The 20,435-nt window shown below is 39.3% G+C and overlaps 1 protein-coding gene and 1 pseudogene across 1 annotated transcript in view; both read right to left on the bottom strand.

The window, feature by feature from the left end:
* The window catches only part of LOC149084070 (uncharacterized), a 349,781-nt gene that overhangs the window by 153,225 nt on the left and 176,121 nt on the right, over window positions 1-20,435 (bottom strand). The window lies entirely within an intron of this gene.
* LOC149084071 (5S ribosomal RNA) lies at window positions 16,781-16,898 on the bottom strand (annotated as a pseudogene).

The following is a 20,435-nucleotide window of genomic DNA, read 5'->3' as shown; positions in this document are numbered from 1 at the left end:
TAGAGGTCTGTGTGCCTGCTTTTTACGGAGAGAGAGATGGGAGACCGGCTAGCGCGCATTCAAGCCTTAAAGTTGGAAAATCGCAGAAAACCAACTTCAGCCAACCACCATTGTGCGTAAGCAGGGTTCGAACATGGGTCCTCACAACGATAGTCCAACACGATGCCCACACGACCGCACAGCGGCTCGTTTTGAAACCGGAAAATCATAGAAAACCAACTTCAACCGATTATGGCGTCCCCATACTCACCCGCCCAGTTAGCAGGGCCGTCATTTCAACTTTTTCCGGGGGGCAAAGCACATGTACTCAATGTGTGTGTATATATATATATATATATATATGTATATATATATATATATATATATATATATATATACAATTTTTAATGTATTTTCAAAAGCCAGGGGGCAGGGGGGTCGCCTGCCCCCCCCCCCCCCGAATGACGGGCCTGCCAGTCAGCGCAGCTGCGGCAAAAAGCGCCTCAAAGCAGCTGTCGACAGTGTACACACGCGACCTTGGTGGAAAACGTTTCGTGATTCTCTCTCGACGGCACAACATATTTATAACTTAGAATGTGTATTTATTATACGCTATTATGTTACTATATTTTATTGTGTGTCTATTGATTATATCGAATGCCTTTAGCCCGGGCACCCTGTACTTTAAGTTCCTATCAAAAGGATATTTCATGGATCAGTTATGTAATTTGATTGGGCGTTACGGCAGAAATATCTCATTCACATGTCTTGGACTACAGTTGGTTGCGTAGAATATGACTTTCTTCGAGGTATCAGCATGATTTGGACGGGCATCTAACCGTCTAATGCAACCAAGAGTATGCTGTGAATAATTCATATCTTCTTTGATTGGTTCGCGATGTGAATTATTACCTTTCAGATAATAACTAGAAGAAAAGACATTAATTTTCTACGAAACCTCGCTTTTAAGTGCTGCTCCTCAACACTTTGTTACGAGCACCATATGAATTTGTACATGTAAGCATAACTAAAACAAATACCTCGAACAACATAGAGGATGTTAATCGAGGATGTAATGCATTAGTGAGTGTTACTTCAAAGGGTTTTGTAGCACGTGAATATTCAAATGAATAGAGCTCGAACACGCTATTTTGTATTAGAAACTATGGAACTCGGGGCCGAAGTTATTTCTGCATCGTGGCATAAAGTCACTTAATTTTGTTTATATTTTAACATTAATTTCCTTTCCCATTTCGCAGGAATATATCGGTTTCCAATCTAAAAGTTAAACCCGGAACGCGAATAAAAATGTTCAACTGTGATTCCCATCTCCGATTACATCTTTCATTGGATTGCACCGCTATCTAGTGTCATATTTTTGACATAATCAATACTGAAGTATCGAAATTTTCAATTTTCATATTTGAGAATGTTACGAGTGACTCGATATACGAATTAATGACAAATTATCATTTTTCAAAAAAATTTGAATGTTTCTTATACTGTTAACGTGAAAAATCAAGACAAAGAAGGAAAATTGTCAATTCACGTATTTTTGAGATATTATGTTATGTTTTGTTTATTATTTTAATTTTTTAATATGTAAACGTCCCCATGCGTCTTTTCATCAAATGAGTAACACCTGACTAATATGGCGGGTTTCATGCATTTCCAAGGGGTGCTTGGATGGGGGAAAAATACAACATGTTCACTGATTATTCGGGGAAATTAAAATGATAAAAATTTTGAATTGTTCAATTACCGAAAAACATGATTCATACCAATATTTTCACTTTGCTCGTTAGAAATGTGCCGTACGCATTGCGAAAGTTTCTTTTTCGATTAGCGATCGTACTTGTTTTTCATTTTTGGTTGAGAAAAAGTACCATTATTTACATAAACTATTCCGTGGTTTCTTTACATTGGTATTTCGTGGTTATTAGCATGTTGTGCTCAGATTTGACACACACACGACTCCGGAAAAACGTATAAAAAAATAGTCAAGTGTCAAAGAAACATCAATTTATAGTTGTTGCGGCTCGAATCCATACTATTTTATATATTACTATTTAATTACTAATAAATGAATTACTATTTAATAGATATTCTTTTCCAAATCTCGAAAAAAATGTAAAAAATAGTAATTTTTTTGCTTCGTTTTTGAATTAATTTTCAAAAACAAAGAATGAGTCCAAAATTAAATATCAGCCGTAGTCGTAAAGATATTTAAAAAAAAAGAGTAAAAGAAGAATTCATAGAAATTAATTATTGTGTAATTAATGTAATCAATTACAGGAAAAAAAATTGAATTTTCTAACAGATGAAAAACATTATCCAAGGGGGTTGCGGGAAAGTAAGTCTCATTACCCTGGAGGTGCGGGAAGGGTCGGGAACCACTGGCCTAATACACCACCACATGCACCCCGCCAACACCAGCCCCCCCCCCCCCCCGTGGAACCCCCAACGAATCGGTACATGTGGGAATGTGCGTGTACGTGTAGTGAAACCTGACGTGAAGTTTTTTTTTGTTTCTCTGTAATGCTTGTTATGTGTAGTGCTGCCATCTGCCCCCAGTTTTTCTAACTATGAACACACAACTATATCCCTTTTGAAAACCGGCTTGTTCTTTAGGGCTGACATTGAGAATATTTAACCAGAGTTTAAGTCTATTATTCAGTATTGCAGTGAAAATTTTTAGTGTTGATGAGAGCAAGGAAATCGGGCGGTAATTTTTCACTCTGTCCAAGTCCCGTTTTTTGAAGATTGGAACAACTGCTGCCTCCATCCAACTAGACGAGGTGCGTCTATCGGACAAAACATTGTTAAACCGAAGAGGCAATGTTTTTTTTTTATCAGTAACGTGATCCTCGCCTAATCCCAAGGGATCAGCATGATCCGTCCAGGGAATCTGTTAGTGTTAGTAAACACCCACGCCCGAACCGGGATTCGAACCAAGACATGCACAGTGAGAGGCTAGATTCCTATCCACTCGTCTTCCAGGCGGCGAATTCTCAGCATAGCCCGTGAAATTCTTTACAAACTCATTCAACACTAGAATTGCCCCATGGGTCTTACCAGGTTCACATTTCGTGACAAGCTCATTGAGCTCCATCATACTGATCTCACAATCTAAAATGGGATTAATGGTTGCAAACAAATTTGTGCCAGGTTCCAAATAATAAATCTACATATGTGAAATGGAATTTGTGCCTGTATGTATATGTCCCAATTAATTTTAGACCGATCCCCGCCAAATTTTGTATACCGTCATAGGCGGAGATACGGGGGGGAGGCCGTGTGGGCATCCCCCCAGCATCAAGGGTGAAATCAACTGATCTAATGCATATACTTCATGTATAGATGAGAATTGACATCATCATCGTGCCCCCCCCCAAGACTTCCAAGTCTATCCCCGCCTATGTATACAGTAGATTAGTTTTGCTGACTTTTTTCAAATCGTTGTAAGCTGAATGTTATTTATCAGCATGAAAACAAACATCGACGTGTTAATTGGCATTTGAATATATCGTTCAATTAAAATATTTTCCTACCGTATGATAGTGCATTGATGCACATCATAATTTTACTAACGGAGTTTTTGTAAATGGCTATTGAAGACAAAAATTTATGCGTTGGGGGAGCGAGGTAATGCCCAGCACTTAAGGCGTATCTCTAATGACTCAATCATTTGTAATAGTTCATTAACAAGTTTACTTAGGTGTATACCCTGTTTCATTACCTACTAAACGACTACAAAACATTTGACTTTATAGTTCAAGATTTCATAGATTTTTTTTTGTTGAGAGAGCTTGCACTGTCCGGAATCGCTCCGTGGGTCGGAGCATCACAGAACGATCTCGGGAGCAATACCGAACGGGGTTAGCTAAGTGAACAGAATGTAGGATAAATTCCGTAGTTATTTTTTGAAGTTAATTAATTATTAATTACTTAAATCGCATAGTCAACTCTAGAATTAACTGTCCCTGTGAAAATATGCTACTAAGGTGAACATAAAGTTAGCAAATATTTTCTGTCGATTTGAATTCTTTTATTATTCTAAAAATGTAAGTAACATTTCTATCAATGTTCTTAAAAAATTGCAAAAATAATATCAACAGCAGTGCTGAAACTGGCTTAGAACCTAACACTGCCTATAAAAATCACAAATCCAATTTTCTGCAGTCTCTGCAACACTGGATTTTGAGTGCATCCACCCAGAACATACTCGTGGAACCGTTTTCTAAATGTTCCTCAGTATAAAGTAGTATTAAGTAGGTTATTATATTATAAGTAATCCATGTAATCCATATTTCACCGATAATAAAACATTAATATTTATTTATTCACAAAAGATTCCCATAACAGATCATTCTGGACAATACCGAACACCACACAGCGGGGCTATTCCGAATACTTCGTTCAGAATTTCCCCAAACGGCAACTCGTGGCAATTTCTCAATCTAACCTCAAAATGCCCACAGCAACCAAACTTTCTTCCTACTTAATAAATAGCTGAAGAAACGGTATAATCTAATGATACCAGGGCCGCCTACTCTATAAACGTATCTTACTTACCTCTTATCCAAATCAGCACCGAATTTACTAACGAAAGTTCCGAAGAAACTGATTTCCACACACCACACTCGCAATAACGCAGCTAGAAAGGCGTTCGTCCGTTCAAATGAGTTTGCGGCGGACGCCGCCAGGCTGCAACACTAATCAGACCACTCTAGATTCAAACACTGGCCGAGAACAACGGGGGTGTTAGGTATATCCCTAAGCTAAAACGACGTTCAAATAAATATTCATCAATGTTCCCGTGTGTGAGCCGATATTCAGTATTAACGAACATTATTTCAGAGAAATAGCCCGAGGGAGAGAATGGAAGTGGTTCTAAGTTGCTGATCTTAATGGAAACCCCATTGGTGTTCCGCCAACATAATAACCTAGAATTAAGTTCGTTTTCGAGTCTTTTCTACCGGATTAAAATTCGACGGTGGCTAAATATAGAATATGTGTGTTTATGGATCCTCTCCGGGCGCTTCTGTTGTCTTAGTTTTAATCGGGTCTTGAGATTAATCCGTTTTGTGTTTCGCGAACCTGGAGATTATCTAATTAACGGATGAACGGAAACAGTTCTCTTTGTTTGTTCGCTGATTAAGTGTAAAGTTCTGTTAATGGAAAAAGTTTTCTCCAGGCCACCAAATATCCATCAGTGATAATTTTGCTTTCTACTCCAGTCTACGGCGTATCAGGTAACAAGATATTTTCCCCTAACAAGCTTAAAGCGACTATCAATAGATATGTGGAGGGGATTATAATTAAAGTTCCCGCACTCTGAGTAGCTTTTCTCAGAAACCGCTTATCCGAATGCAGCCAGATTTTTAGAATATCTTAATGAGACTACGGGGGAGATTTATGAAATAAAAAAAAGAATTCATTTTCGACCACTAGGTTAAAAAGTGGCACTTTTTATTGAATCTTTCTTTTTTCCCCCCATGAACCATACAGCGTGTATATCGAGTTTCAATGGGAATATATATATACGTCCTCCAGAACGGGCTCTACATAGGTCTGAGTATACTGAAACTACTCAGAGTCTGAATAGCACCCGTTCTCCATTGACGACGTATTCCATTGAAACTCGGTACGTACGAACCAATGGTAAATGTAAAATTCAATGAAAAAAAAAAACCATCACTTTGTAAACTGGTGGTCAAAAATTGAACTATTCTTTTATTTCATAAATCTCCTTCCCATGGTTTCAACAAGATATCCTAAAAATGTGGCTGCATTTGGATAAGCAGCTTCTGAGGAAAACTATAGTCCTCCGACCACGAGATGAATTTTCGCTGCGTCATGTCACGTCACGTCGGATGATTGTATTCAATTTTTTTTTTTTTTGGTAAAACGATTGCACATCGAGAAAAGTTCATCAGTGACTGAGCTTTCACGATTGACATGTCCTTCTAGGATAAAATAGAATCGTTTGACGTGACATGACGTACCGTAGCCAAATCTCATCTCGTGGTAGGAGGACTATACTTTGGGCACGGACTTTATGAGTTGATGATAGAGTGAGTGAATGACAACGTAAGAGACCTAGGAAGTGACTGAGTGATCTGGTGAGTAAGTGAGTGACAGAGAGATCCAGCTACAGATCAAGAGAGTGACCGACCTACCCAGATTGATTGAGGGACATAGCGAGCGACGTTATGAGTGAGTGACCTACGAAATAAGTGAGCAAGTGAGGGAGTAAGTAAGTGACTTAGTGAGTGAGTGATATAATGTGCAAACTAGTGTGAGTGAGTGATATAATGAGCAGAATAGTGTGAGTGAGTGATATAATGAGCGGACTAGTGTGAGTGAGTGATATAATGAGCAGACTAATGTGAGTGAGTGATATAATAAGTAATCTAGTAAGTGGAGCGACCCAGTGAGTGAGTGATTGGCTCTCAGGAACTTTAATCATTATCACCTTGTATATATGGCACCTACATTTCGAACTCAATTGTTAATGGCAGTAAACTGCAGTATAGTGATATGGCCAGTCATGGTGTGTGGGGTGAAGTAGTCTGCAACGCATCCAAATGTGTTTTAGGATCTGAAGATTATGGAATCGGAACATCTAAGAAACGTTCACCAATATCACATACGTACAGGAAACGCGGGGATTATGGAATACCATGCACGCTTATTACAAAGCAGAACAGAACGAACCGAGCGCGACCAGTCTCTGTTGCTTACGCGATATAATCAGTGGCGTGTTTATGGGGAGGGGGGTTAGCGGGCCGAGGTTGCCCAGGGTGGCAAGTTCACTTGAACCCCCCCCCCCTCCCACCCAAGAATTCAAGGACAATCAATGTGATTGCATTATACAATGCATCCCCCCCCCCCCCCCCAATGTGGACGAACTTGAATCTTGTGCACATGATACGTCCACAGCAACTATGTCAAAGATGAAAAATCGAACAGAAACGCATTGAACAGAAAATCACCACATAATCAGTATTTTAAGAGTACTTGCCAAATATACTAAATATAAGTTTGGCAGCTTATACAAGACCCATCATTCAAGCTCAGGGGGTTCGGAGAAAAACCATTGTTTGTAAAATAATTTTTTTGCATACTGAAGAAATCGAATTCCTTGAGTAGAAAAGGTGTTGCTATCTGAATGAAGGTTGGGGGGTCTGATGAAGCGGAAAAGGGGACTCGGGAAGAAATTCTAATAAAAAAGTGTTGGCCGTGGGCGAAAATATGTTGAGATACTATTACAGAGTGCGTAATTAGTTATTACAGTTCCATACAGATATCAATACAATTCCATAAATTCACAAATTGTTTAAAAATTGGTTTGTGAAAAAATCACTATTCCTCCATTGAAAACCGAAAACCGTAATTGGTGGAACGGGGTTCCAATGGATAGTTATAATCCATCAAACCCCCTTCATCATGACTCTGCCAATTCCTGTGCAGTAGTGCTCTTTGCTATGATAGTTAGATTCTAATAAATATCCTCCATTGGGGGACTTTTTTGGTTAGGAAAAGGGAAATAGTTTAAATTAACGTCGATAGAGAGCTCTGCACGAAAGCAAATCAATGGAAGTATGCAAATTATAGTAGTTCTATAAAATACATTGTGTAAGATTGAGAACTCATACCTGAATTTTCCTGTTAAAGGCGCTTACATGAGGCTTCCATTGTGTGGACAATGGAACTTTTATCTCAGCCTGAAGATCGCCGCCTTAAACGTTTTGAACGCAGAAAAGATTCAGGTTCAGTCAATCACTGATTTCCCCCTAGCTCTCTATCGACAAAAAATTTAATTAAATTCCGTTTATGAATTTAAAAACATCCCTGTTCATGAGAATAAAATTTTTTGCAAACCCATTCAAATATACCAATTCCTTCAATTTTTGTGAATTTTGAAACTATTTACGAATTTATGGGACACCCTGTGTATAAATGTGGTTCGGATCCATTTGCTTAGACAGTGGAAAATGATTTCGTAGTTGTCTTGAAATTTGAATTATCTTACTGTACAGGGTGCCGCAATGGTCACTCAGTGCCAGATTTCTGCGGATAGAGATAAACGATACGAGCAGTTGTGAGATTTTTCATAAATAACGCACTTTCAATTTTTATGAGTGTTATGCAATGAGCCATTTGGCTCATTTGCACGGCTATGCATGGAGGAAGACACGAATGACAATTGTATAATTCTTCCTCGTTTATAATATTAAGGGAAACATCATTGTTTCAGTGCCAAAATATTTTGCGTTCACCATATTTTCTGTAATAAAATAGAAGCACTGACATGTTTGGCTTCAGCTCAAGCTTCTTGGAAGCGTGCCTGCTATAATAATATATACATTCATCTATATTTGTGACCTACTGCGTTCCCCCTAACCCTTTGTCGCAAATGAGTTGGAGCCACTGACCCTTTTGAAGAATAATATTCAGTATGAAATAACGCGAAACAATAGGTCATTGTTTTAACATTCAAGATCACAAACCATACCAAGGACTTAAGAGCTTCTGATTTATATACAGGGTGGTCACCACATTTCTATTCCAATAAAATTGTATTTCGGAGCGATATACAAGGGGGCAAAAGTGTTAACCCGCTTTAAGCGGTTTTTAAAATTTTCCTGATCCGCATTATAACCGCCAAATTTAAAATAGCGAAACCTTGTCAAATTTCCACGTATTTAAGGAACTTTTTCCGAGATTTTCGAGCAGATAAATGCGCCCCCCCCCCCAGCAAGAAAGGTTACTCCTCCCACCGCTTTTATTTTCCTCACTATGACACAAAAACATCTGCCATGATTTGTGTGGGGCTTTCTAGGAAGAGAAATACGTTTTTTAGGTGGGGGGGGGGGATCGTCTTTGTATTATTTATACTGAGCGTATATTTGTTTCTCTATTTTTCTCGCTTATCTATCTACTTATCACTTATTTATCTATTCTTATCTAACTTTGAACAAGAGCCGATTCCGCCCACTCACAGTTGATTGGTTGCGTGGGGGGGGGGGAGGTAGAAAAAATGTTTTACTGTAAAAAAAAAGCTCCATTGCATTTTTAGAAGACGAAATATCTCGGGGTGAGAGAAATAAATCAGATCAAGTTTGACAAGGTATCTGGGGATTGCTGCGGAAAGTGTTAAGTTACGCCATTGTCTTGCGCATTTCTTGAGGTATGCACACCGCGTGATTTCTAGGAGCAAGGAAGCCTCCAACGCATTTCTAAAGATACACACGTTTCTCACGCATATCTATTTATGTAGGGTAAAAAGCAAAGCCACCTTCGGATTTCTAGGACCACAGAAGTCACCTACGCATTTCTAATTTTCAAAATTCAATTTCAAAATTTTCAAACACATATCTATATATGTAAGTCTGAGGAGAAGAAAGTAGCCTTCAGATTTTTAGCAGCACGGAAGCTTCTTACACGTTTATAGAGGTACTCAATCTTCTCCTGTATATCTGTCTAGGGAAAAGCAAGCCACCTTCGGTTTTATGGGAGCAAAAGGAAGTCTTTTACGCATTTCTAGAAGTAGATATGCTTCTTACGCATTTCTAGAAGTAGATATGCTTCTTACGCATTTCTAGAAGTAGATATGCTTCTTACGCATTTCTAGAAGTAGATATGCTTCTTACGCATTTCTAGAAGTAGATATGCTTCTTACGCATTTCTAGAAGTAGATATGCTTCTTACGCATTTCTAGAAGTAGATATGCTTCTTACGCATTTCTAGAAGTAGATATGCTTCTTACGCATTTCCGTGGGCACGCACTTATTCACATTATCTAGGGAAAAAGCAGTCGTTTTCTTATTTCCAGAAACACAGAAGCCTCTTTCAAATTTCTAGGAGTTTTTTCCACTTCCACGCTTTTCTAGAGGGTATGCACACATTCTACCCACAATCCTAAAGTTTTTTAAAATGTTAGGGGGGAAGGGGGCCATTAAGAATTATGCGAGTTATATCTATGTAAATAGATGAGGATACGCAAGAGAGTTTTCCTAGCGCTGTGAAACCCTTCTTAACGAACGCCCCCGCAAATGCGGTCACCCCCCCCCTCCTTTTACGGCCAAATAGTGATTTTCCCGTGTACTGTATAATAAAATGCATTTCAAACCTTCGATCAACGATCACCCCTCTCTTGCGCACAAATTTTTTGTCCCGCCGGTATATCTGCAAAACAGAGGCTTTATTGTATTTCAGTGGGTGCTCCAAGCATGAAAGGTTGAATTCACTGTTCAAAAAGAAAGCAATGACACTTGCTAATAAATGAAAACTGTATGCAGCGTTGTCGAAGTCTGTGGAGATGAAGAGCATCCAAATAAACCGTAGTCATGATGAAAAAAGACTTTCATATCTTCAAAACACCCTCTTCAGGTGATAAATGACGCTTTTCTAATTCGGTAATTGACATTTAATTTTTCTTTTGTGTAATAAATTCAGAGCCATAACGTGAGAAAAACCCGTCACCTCTAATGCCCTGCTGGTCACTTGTTCATCACCGAAGGTGGTGATTTTCATTGACTTCTTATAACGATGACATCGGAGCCAGAGGTACTGTGGGTGCTGGAGTACCCCATAGAATTGAGACAGAAACCACAAATTTTTCTATGCAACATCAAACACTTCCGACGCCAATAGTCGGATATCTCAGGTGTCTACCACTGATTTGGTGATTGTTACTGCCGAAACAGGTATCTATTGCTAGGTAAGTAAACTTTTACAGGTTTATATCTTACATGACTCGGGCTACAACGGTGTATGAAATTCATTTCACTCGGTATGGTTCAAACACCTAATCAAGTAATTCATTCCGCAATGGCGCACTGTGATTAATAAGAACTGGGAATTTTTTCTTCTAAGGCCGGAATTAGACTATAAAAGTTTCAGAAAAGTTCTTTTATAAAACTATTCAAACTATTAGGGTGTTATCCCGGCCATAAGACGTGGGAGGGGAAAGAAAATAAATTCCTAGAAATCATTTTGTACGCTCTTTATTACTGGCTAGTTTCTCTTTTTGTGATGCAGCGCCATCTATTGTTTGCTTTAGAAATTAAAACACTTAACGCTACCTGTAAAACGCTGCTTTCAATCATTGAGAATCACTTGTCAGAGATTATGATGTAAAACTCTTGAAATGATTGTTTTCTATCAATTTTCGAATAATTTCATATTGTTTAGTTGAAACAATAATTGAAGCAGAAAGCGATCGCTTTAAATACGTCGCACAAATTTATATGCAATAAACTTCAATTATAATTGTGATATATAATTTGGAACTTCCACAACATAATGTGCAACGTAAGGGGTGACAATCGAGAACCAACCTCTTCGTGGCACTATCGAAAATCGGAGACGCAGCTGTGCTTACCCCCATCCAAAAAAGAGGGTCAACATATATTTTTGTGAATTAGTTGCGAAATCGAAAGAAAATACCTTTAATACTCTATCTAAATCCATTAATTTCAAATACTTTTTTGAAGGTTCACTTCTCAAAATTTCTCTGCCCGCTTTCAGAGGTCGATCCTGTCTGAAACGTCACCTGAAATCGGCACGAAAACCCACTTTATTGTGGGAATGAGTGGGAATTTCATTCGAAGCCACAACATTTCTGGAAGTGCCTATTTCACGGATACCAGCATTGTTGGCAATAGCGTCGAGTTTCGAACTGATATGCACAACCTCAGACATGCCTTGTTATACGTAGAATTTTATAACACGACGCATTCCACGTGGTCTCTCGGGAGCGAGGGACACTGCTAGATTTCTTTCCCACCTAGATTAAAATGTTTATGTTTCTTACGTGAAAATATGTGGTTTACATTATAATGCTTTTCGTACCTTTACCTTCATATTTCTGAGAAGACTCTGAACCAGCAATTTATAATGAAAATAATGGACAACAGATATAGGGACTCGGTTACTGAAAGTAATTCTTGACTAAGAGAATATAACGCACGAGCAACTGTGAAACAAACAGACATACATGACCGCCAGAGAGATCATCTTGGGATGGTTTGCACCCTTTCCTAAAGGGATGGACGGTTTCGGAGAGCCTGATGTCAGACTCAATTATGGAGGGAAGAGGAAAAAAAAACTCACCTATTTCACCTCAAAAAGCACCATTAACATTTCGTGAGCAGAAATTTAGTGCCAATGAGGTATACATTCTTGCATCAAAAGAAAACAAAAAAACATTCATATCTCAGCCATGGGCGGAGATACGTGTGGAGCATTGCCCCCCAGCGTTGAAAGTGGAGTCGACTGATCTAACGTGTATATGTATATATGAACTGACATCATCCTCATCGTGCCCCCCAGACTTCCAAGTCTATCTCCGCCTATGATCCCAGCCACCTGGAAGCGGTGGCAATCATAAAACACACGCTCCCTCTTTCACATAAATATTTCTCACATAAGTTTATGTATACACAAGGACCGTAACTAGGGTTTTTGCCGCCCCCACAACTTTAAAATTCGATAATTTTATAACGGTGTTCTTTCTTCTCACCTAAAATTGCCACCCCCCTAAAGTATGCAGCCCGGGGCAGTCCCTCCCCCAATTCCAGTTACGGCCCTGACATAAAGTATTCTACAACTTTCCAATATTGCATTCACTGGCTGAAAAATACTGGCGTCAGTGTCAGTCCAGCCCGTCATGCCTCGACACAAACTCTCAATTATTGTTACGTTAATACTAGTACATACTACGAATCGTATATTCCAATTTATGTACATTGTACGCAACAAAAACACGTTGATATTTCAATGGATATGTAAATATCTTATTTAATTAACTAAACATTGTTCTTAAGACCATTCCGGAGCATTGATTAACATCTTAATTTCATTTACAAAGTTTCGTAAACGGCTGGCGAAGGCAAAAATTTATTAAAACTTAATAAACGATTTTCAAAGCAAATATTTACCTTCCCGAAGAGTGAAAATGAACGGAGCCAATATTCTGTACTTATTATTTACACATTTCGGAAGAAATTGCCCGGAGGAGAATGAAAACGGCTGCGAGAGTTGCTCCTCTTAATGAAAATTCATTGATGTTCTTCCATGTAATAATCTAGAATGAAGTTCGTTCTGAAGTCTTTTCCCTGTCGGAACAGAATTTACGGTTGAGTATAGAGGAGTAATGCATATGCTGCGTATTGCTTCAGGTGCTCGAGTTGTTGCTGATCGAATCTCGTGATTGATTCGTTTTCTGTTCCGCAACCCCCAGTGATTACGTAATTAGTGAATGAGAAGGAAATTTATTTTAAAGAAATTTGCAAGATGCTTTTCTCGATTTTATTCTCGATGTTAATGGTGAAAATAATGTATATATTGGCGTTATTTTACTTCAGTTTTTAGGGGGTTTTGGACTTCAATCTCAGAAGTCTATGTTCAAAATTCTCAGATATTAACGCTTATACCGGGTGCTTCTACTTCAAGTTATGATTTTCGAACCATGCGTTTAGCTGCGCCTTTCTAAATGTATGCGCTGAATGAAAATCATATCTACTCTATAATATAAAAACATAAACTCGAAAAGGGCCTGTTTCTAAGCAACCGAAATTAGTGACGATTTTATGTTACGGAAATGGGTGACGGAAATCTGTTACGTTTTTGTGTTACGGAAATCTGTTACGTTTTTGTGTTACGGAAATCTGTTACGTTTTTGTGTTACGGAAATCTGTTACGTTTTTGTGTTACGGAAGCCAGTTACGATTTTGGGTCAAATATTCATTTAACTGTAGCACATATCGGGACCCATTTGACCCATCGGGACCATGTTATGTGCATATACCGAGAGGCTCCCACATCCTACAGCAGAGCCTTTAGGCTGGAATTTAGATGGCGAGCCCCCAAACCAGCTTTTCAGGGCCCACCCCCCTGTGGTTAATTTATAGTGTGAAAAATCAAAAAGTGATAAGAATCGTTGTGGCCCCTGTCAGCCCTGCCCTTGTGGGGGAGGGGGTCATGCCGAGAGGTATGTATATGTATAATATACATACAACAGCAGTGCTCCCAACACACAGGGTCGGGGTACCCGGGGGGATTGCACATATAAGTTAAAAGTGTTCATTTCCAGGGGCCCTTGATGGATCTCATTGTTTTCTTGCTGCTTTAATGTTGAAAACTTTGCGATAGCGTGAGCAAAAGATATATCCAGTCTGGGGGCCCCATAAAATTTGTGAATTCGGTCACGGGTTGTTGCGTGGGTGGGCCTGGATTTTATTCGTTGGTGAAACGAATACAAATGAAAATTTTTCATGGCACTCGCACCGGGGCCCTGGATGAATCTCATGCTTTTCTGTTGTAGAATTTGCAACAGCGGAAGCCCGAGATAAAGTCAGTCTGGGGCCCCACTAAAAATTTGCGTATTGTGTCCCCGATGTGGGGCCCTGGATTTTATTTGTTGTAAAATTGATAAAAATGAAAAATTTTCCTGGCCCCTCACAGGGGGGTGTCCGACAAGCTTCCAGGTCAGGGCTCCATGGAAATGTTGACAGGTTCTAATTCGGTGCCCCTGGATGTATCTCACTGATTTTTGTTGTTTAACATTGTAAAATTTGCAACACATCGGTAGCCCAAGATATATCCAGTGTGGGGTCCCACTAAAATTCAGCGAATTGAATCTGGGGACCCCCATGGGGAAGTTTTCTGGTGGTACTTGATGAATCTCATATGTTTTTTGTTGCTTTATTATTATTTTTATCAAAATTCGCTTCTTCAGTAAGCTGGTGCTTTCACGCGTCCCTTTGCATAGCACGCTGATGAAGTGGGACGAAATAAACAAGATATGTTGTGAAGAGAAGTGGGCCCCCCCCCAGTATATATATATATATATATATACCGTATAGTATAAGCGCATATAATTTTAGGGCAAGAATATAAGCGTACATCCGAATATACACTTTATCCCACTATATGTCATTTGAAGGCTACTGCATTCGCATTTTTTTCATAGTTCTTTGTGCCCTTACCTCCATGTCGTGACTTCCCTCTACTTGATTTTCACCCGTGCTCCCCAACAGTATCCCAGGACCACAAGAGGGCCATGTGGATCAACGTTGAAAATAACTGGTGCTTTCCTTGAACTGGTATGTGAAGTGAATTTACGAAGTTCTTGAAGGAAAAGAAAAAAGCTAAAAAAAAAAATTAATGCATGTAAAGCAAGGAATATTGTTCCCTAGAGAGATCAGTGAAAATCTATTAATAGAGATCTATGGCTCTTGGTCACTTTGCGAGTGACCCCATGGACATTGATGAAGAAACTAAATGCAATGGATGGAAACTGAACGTTGAGCGACAATTTATGCAACGAATTTTGTCTAAAGTTACAATAAAAGAAACGCAAGTTTCCAACTTCAACGTGCGAATGCTGAGCCGGTCTTCCAATTGGAAAAAGTCTCTTCGCAGAAAGCACGCATACCTCCACCACGTTACTCACACAAAATGAAAATTCAGGCATATATCATTTTCACTAGAAAATATGGAAGGCAGATGGCAGCAACAGTATAAAATGAAACGAAGCCTAACTCTGGCAACGTGACTACGTTAGAGACGCGCATATTCCCCACACACGTTCCTGCATGCAAAAATTCATTGGAAATTCCGTTGGGAAATGTTTACGAAGTGCATGTGCAGTTATTCAAACTAACTTTTCGCATTAGTTATGAAATTCGGCAACAGATGACAATGCACTCGGGGACAACTAAAATACCTTATTTTCAAAATGTCTGTTATTCCGAGCCAGGTGTGCACACCAGATCATGTAACCTTTGGGGGGGGGATTCACAAAATTTTTCTTCACCGGACACCGGAAATTTTGTGTCACAACCCTTCAGAAAAGCATATAAATGAACAGAAATTTGTTTATATTGCATGCAAGTGGTATTTTCATTAGATATTTCAATCTTTTCAACGAAATATCAATTTTATATCTAATTTTTGGTCGTCTTGTGGGGGATGCATCCCCCCCCCCCTACGTACACCTCTGTTCCTGGCAATAACATTGCGCAGTCTCAGAACAAAGCAGAAACTTCTATAAACGTCTCAGTTGGGATGGCTTCAACTGAAATCAGGAAGAATTTCCAACATTGTTTGACGTCATCTGTTGACGAACTTTATAACTGGTTTCGAATTTGTATCTGAGTTCAATTCAGACAATCATTGACAAAGTGTGCGTGTGTTTCTGAGAATTTTATACCACGACAACTACTACTACCACTACTACTACTAGTTAACCGCACATGCACCTTGTACACATTCTTCTACGGAATTTCTGATAAGTTGGTACCTGCCGGAACGTGTGTTCTGAGTGTATGTGTGTGGCCCAAACATATTTTAAGTTGTCAGAACTGCACTTGTTTCGAGACTTCAATGTTATTCTTCTGTGAATGGTGGACGTTTTGAAAAGTATTTTAGCTGGCTACAGCACTGTCTGTTGCTGAACTTTGTAACTAAAACGTAGAAATTCTCCCCTCTGACTATACTATTTCACTAAACACGAACCCTGACCATATCGCTATATTGCAAATTACTGCCATTAATGAGATGGGTTGGAAATGAAGGCGCTGTCTATAGGTGGCCGCCTCAAGTTCATTAGGAGAAAATATCTTATCTATATCCTCCCTCGGATTCGAACCCGGGACCGTGACATCAACCTTCCTTTGCAGTGGTAGACGAGCATCTTAAGCACTTCCCACGCCAGGAATCGAATCTGGGCTTCCTGGGGTGAGAGTCAAGTATCCTAACCACTAGACCACGTGGGATTTTTTTTTTATGCCAACAGCACGCGGTGTTCCAGGTGGTCACCCTCCCAAGTACTAACCGCGCCCGATACTGCTAAACTTCGGTGATTGGACAAGAACAGGTGTTTTACGCATGGTATGGCCGTTGGCTCCCTCTGACTACTACTACTAAACCCACACATGTACCTCGTCCATATTCCTCTCGGGAACTTTTAACGAAGTGGTACATATTGGGATGTGTATGTCTGTGTTTAACGTCACGTAACGTGACGCTTGTTTCTATGTAATGCTTGTTATATTGCTGCCATCTATCACGTACTTTTTGAACTATGAGTGAAGTGTAATGTTTGAAGATTTTTTTCGTTGTAGGCCTGTTGCTCCCTGCGGCGAGACTTTTTAATCAGGAGATCCACCGCATTGTGGAGAGAGTGGAAAGAATTGCGGACAAGAATTGTGGTTCCCAACATAGTGGATGAGAACCACAGAAAACCAACTTCAGCCGACCACCACCGCGGCGACGGTGGGGTTCCAACCCGGGACATCGCGATGTGAGTCCGTCACTCGACCACCACAGCGGCGGCTCCCTCTGACTTAAAACTTACTGGCTCCTCGAACACAATGCAGCGAACAGTGCATTTCCATCGCTTTACGTTAGTTTTAAATCATATTTCAAACGGGCCAGTCAATTTTGGGACACCCTGTTTATCGGACACAGATGAGTAGTTCATTATGTGGCACTCAATGACTTTTACATCTCTCTCTTTCTCCTGTAGATTAGTTCTGGGACCTATCGATCCACGAAATCCCGATTTCTTTTCCCATTTATCAATGTTGATTGGATTCCTGCACTTCTTTTCGTGTATGTTTTATGCTGTAATGACGAATTGGGGGAAAGTGGCAATACCGTATGTTGTTGTTTTTTCTTGTCATCTGCGTCAGCTTTTATTGCGTCTCTTTATTCTACTCCAGAGAGAAACAGAATAAATAGCTCGAATATAAGACGAAGCTGTCAGGTTCTGTGATATAAGGTGGATTCAATAACCCGTCATGATGGAGTTAATAAAGGAACGGAATAAAAGATTTGCAGGGAAACCTTACATTGCCTGGGAAAAAAGTAATATACAGATTGTCCGGATCAAATGGGTTTAAGGAAATATCGCCCCCACATTTCAACCCTGCATATTTCGTCCACGTTACATGCGTCCCCTCTCCTGGAAATTTCAATCCCGAGCATTTCGTGTACATTGAAACATAAAACTTGAATTTTTCCTGGTTTACCTGGTCAAACTACACTACTAAAACAGTCATGCACCTCGTCCATATTCTTCTGCGGAACTTCTAACGAATTGGTACGTGCTGGAATGTGTGTGTGTGTGTGTGTGTAGCGAACCTTCCGTGAAGTTTGTTTCCGTGTAATGTTTGTTATGCGTAGTGCTGCCATCCGCCATCAATTTTTCCAATTATGCATGAAGTGTAATGTTTGAATAGTATACCGTTGTAGGCCTGTTGCTCTTTGCGGCGAGACTTTTTTATAACGTGGTCAAACTGCACTAAATTTTAGTAATTCTTCGTTTTTGCATTTAAATACAATTCGTATTTTAAATTTTAGTTCTGTACTTTCACTAATACAAGAACATTAGGCGCCAGCAATTTATCGTATGAATTGACAAACAGGAGATTGGACTCTATTGCTACAATCTTTTTTTGCCGAAGGAGATGTCTCATAATCTTATCAACGATTCGATTATGGCATCAACTATATCGGGGGTGGCCAACCATTTTCCAAACCGTGCCACAATCAAGATTATTTTCGATGCGCGAGACACATTAGGAATTTTAACGAGCAGCCCATGCGTCCAGTTTTCACGGGACACGGGAATTCCATCCGTTCCGGCAAAATATTGTTTGACTGCCCTCATATATTCGTAAAAATGTTCAGTTTGACATTCTTTAGTGTTCTAAATCGATTTTGAGTCATGAATTCCATTATTGCGATGCAAATTGTGTATCTACGTATATCGCTGTAAATTCATCTTACCTACACAATGTTGGGCATTGACACCGGGACCTGAAAACTAGTACTAGTTACACGCCCCCCCCCCCACTTTCAAAGGTTATTACCTTTGTAAGAGGTGGCTTGCCCTCAAGAATTCATGGATATACAATGTAATTTTATTATACAATGCATATCCCCCAAGCGGACGATCCTGGATTTTGTACACATGGAATGCCCAACAACTATACCAAAACGTCATCACACAATTATTATTTTAACACTGCGTACCATACTAAATATAGGTTTGGCAACCTGCAAGACCATTGTTCATGGGAAAAGGATTATTTAAAAGCTAGAAAAATTTCTTTGATTGAAAAAAAATGAAATAGAATTTCTTTAACACTTTTGAAAAGCCTTTGCATGCCTCTTCTGATATCGTGGCCTGCCATTTGTGGCACGCGTACCGCGGGTCGGCCACCCCTCTGGTATATGATTATGATAGGTTAACCTCATTATAGGATTTATTTATAATTAGGGTAACTATACGATCCGTATTTCCTGTCACTGTCCCGTATTTTTTGTTGTTATTTTTCTTGGCCGTCCCGACTTTTCCGCAAAAATGTCCCCGTTTTTCAAACACAGGCATCTCGAATTTTTGTTCTTTATTGAAATCAATAATTATTTTTCAACTCACAAATTATATTATGATAACTACAACCATAGGTGCCGGAACCTAGGGGCTGAGGTCATTTGAGCCCCCCCCCCCAATAAATTTTGTAAGAAGGTAGATCCCCTTCCCCAATCATTTCTGAAAAAAAAATACAGTGCACCCTCCCTCTCCTGTATACGCGCTTTAGTCGCATATATACCGGGCGACCAGCAACTTTCAAATGTTTTCTTCATATCAGCACCTCTGACTGCAACTTTGCTTACTTTTGGCAACTTTTTTTGGTGGTAATTGGCAATGTCCCGAATTTGTTTCAAGGATATATACGGTCAGCCTAATTGTAATGTTTATTTGACAAGATGACGAGACATTGATACGAATCGTAAATCGCTGCGAATAACGAAAGTAAACGACTTGCAAGCAAATATTTATCTTCTTGAAGAGAAATGTACAGAGCCAACATTCATCATCAGTACATATAATTTCAGAGGAATTGCCCGGAGGAAAATGCAAATTATTGCGAGTTGCTGATCTTAATGAAAAATCATTGATGCCTTTACGGGATAGACTAAAACGCAATTAGTTTCGATAGTTTTCTAGCGGATTAAAATCTAACGATGTTTGAATTTAGAATGCTTATATGCATATCGGGATTCAGGTGGTCATGTTGTTGAGGTTAATCAAGTATTAATTTCAATCCCCCCCCCTTTTCTGTTCTTCTGACCTAGGGATTACATAATTAATGGATGAAAGGGGAAGGGTTATTAAACAGGAATTTAAAGTATATCTAAACGAGGAAGAGAACGGTTAATACACATATATTGACGCCATTACAATTTCTATTCCGGTTCATGATGCGTCAAAATATATTTCAAATATATTGTTCGGAACATTCCCGTATTTATTTCACCCGAATTTTTTAACCATTCCAATGTTAATGTAATATTACGTCAGAAGTTTCTATGGAAGAAAAATATGCAGACATCCTTCTTTTACTTGCCGAGTCGTGTGCGCCGATTTTAAG

The sequence above is a fragment of the Pholcus phalangioides genome, unplaced genomic scaffold (genome assembly GCF_987345545.1).
Source record: "Pholcus phalangioides strain wild (caught in Gottingen) unplaced genomic scaffold, Ppha-v1.0 ptg000008l_1, whole genome shotgun sequence".
In the NCBI taxonomy this organism is placed as follows: Eukaryota; Metazoa; Arthropoda; class Arachnida; order Araneae; family Pholcidae; genus Pholcus; species Pholcus phalangioides.
The sequence above is the reverse complement of the archived record's forward strand: the minus strand, read 5'-3'. Positions and strand labels throughout refer to the sequence as shown.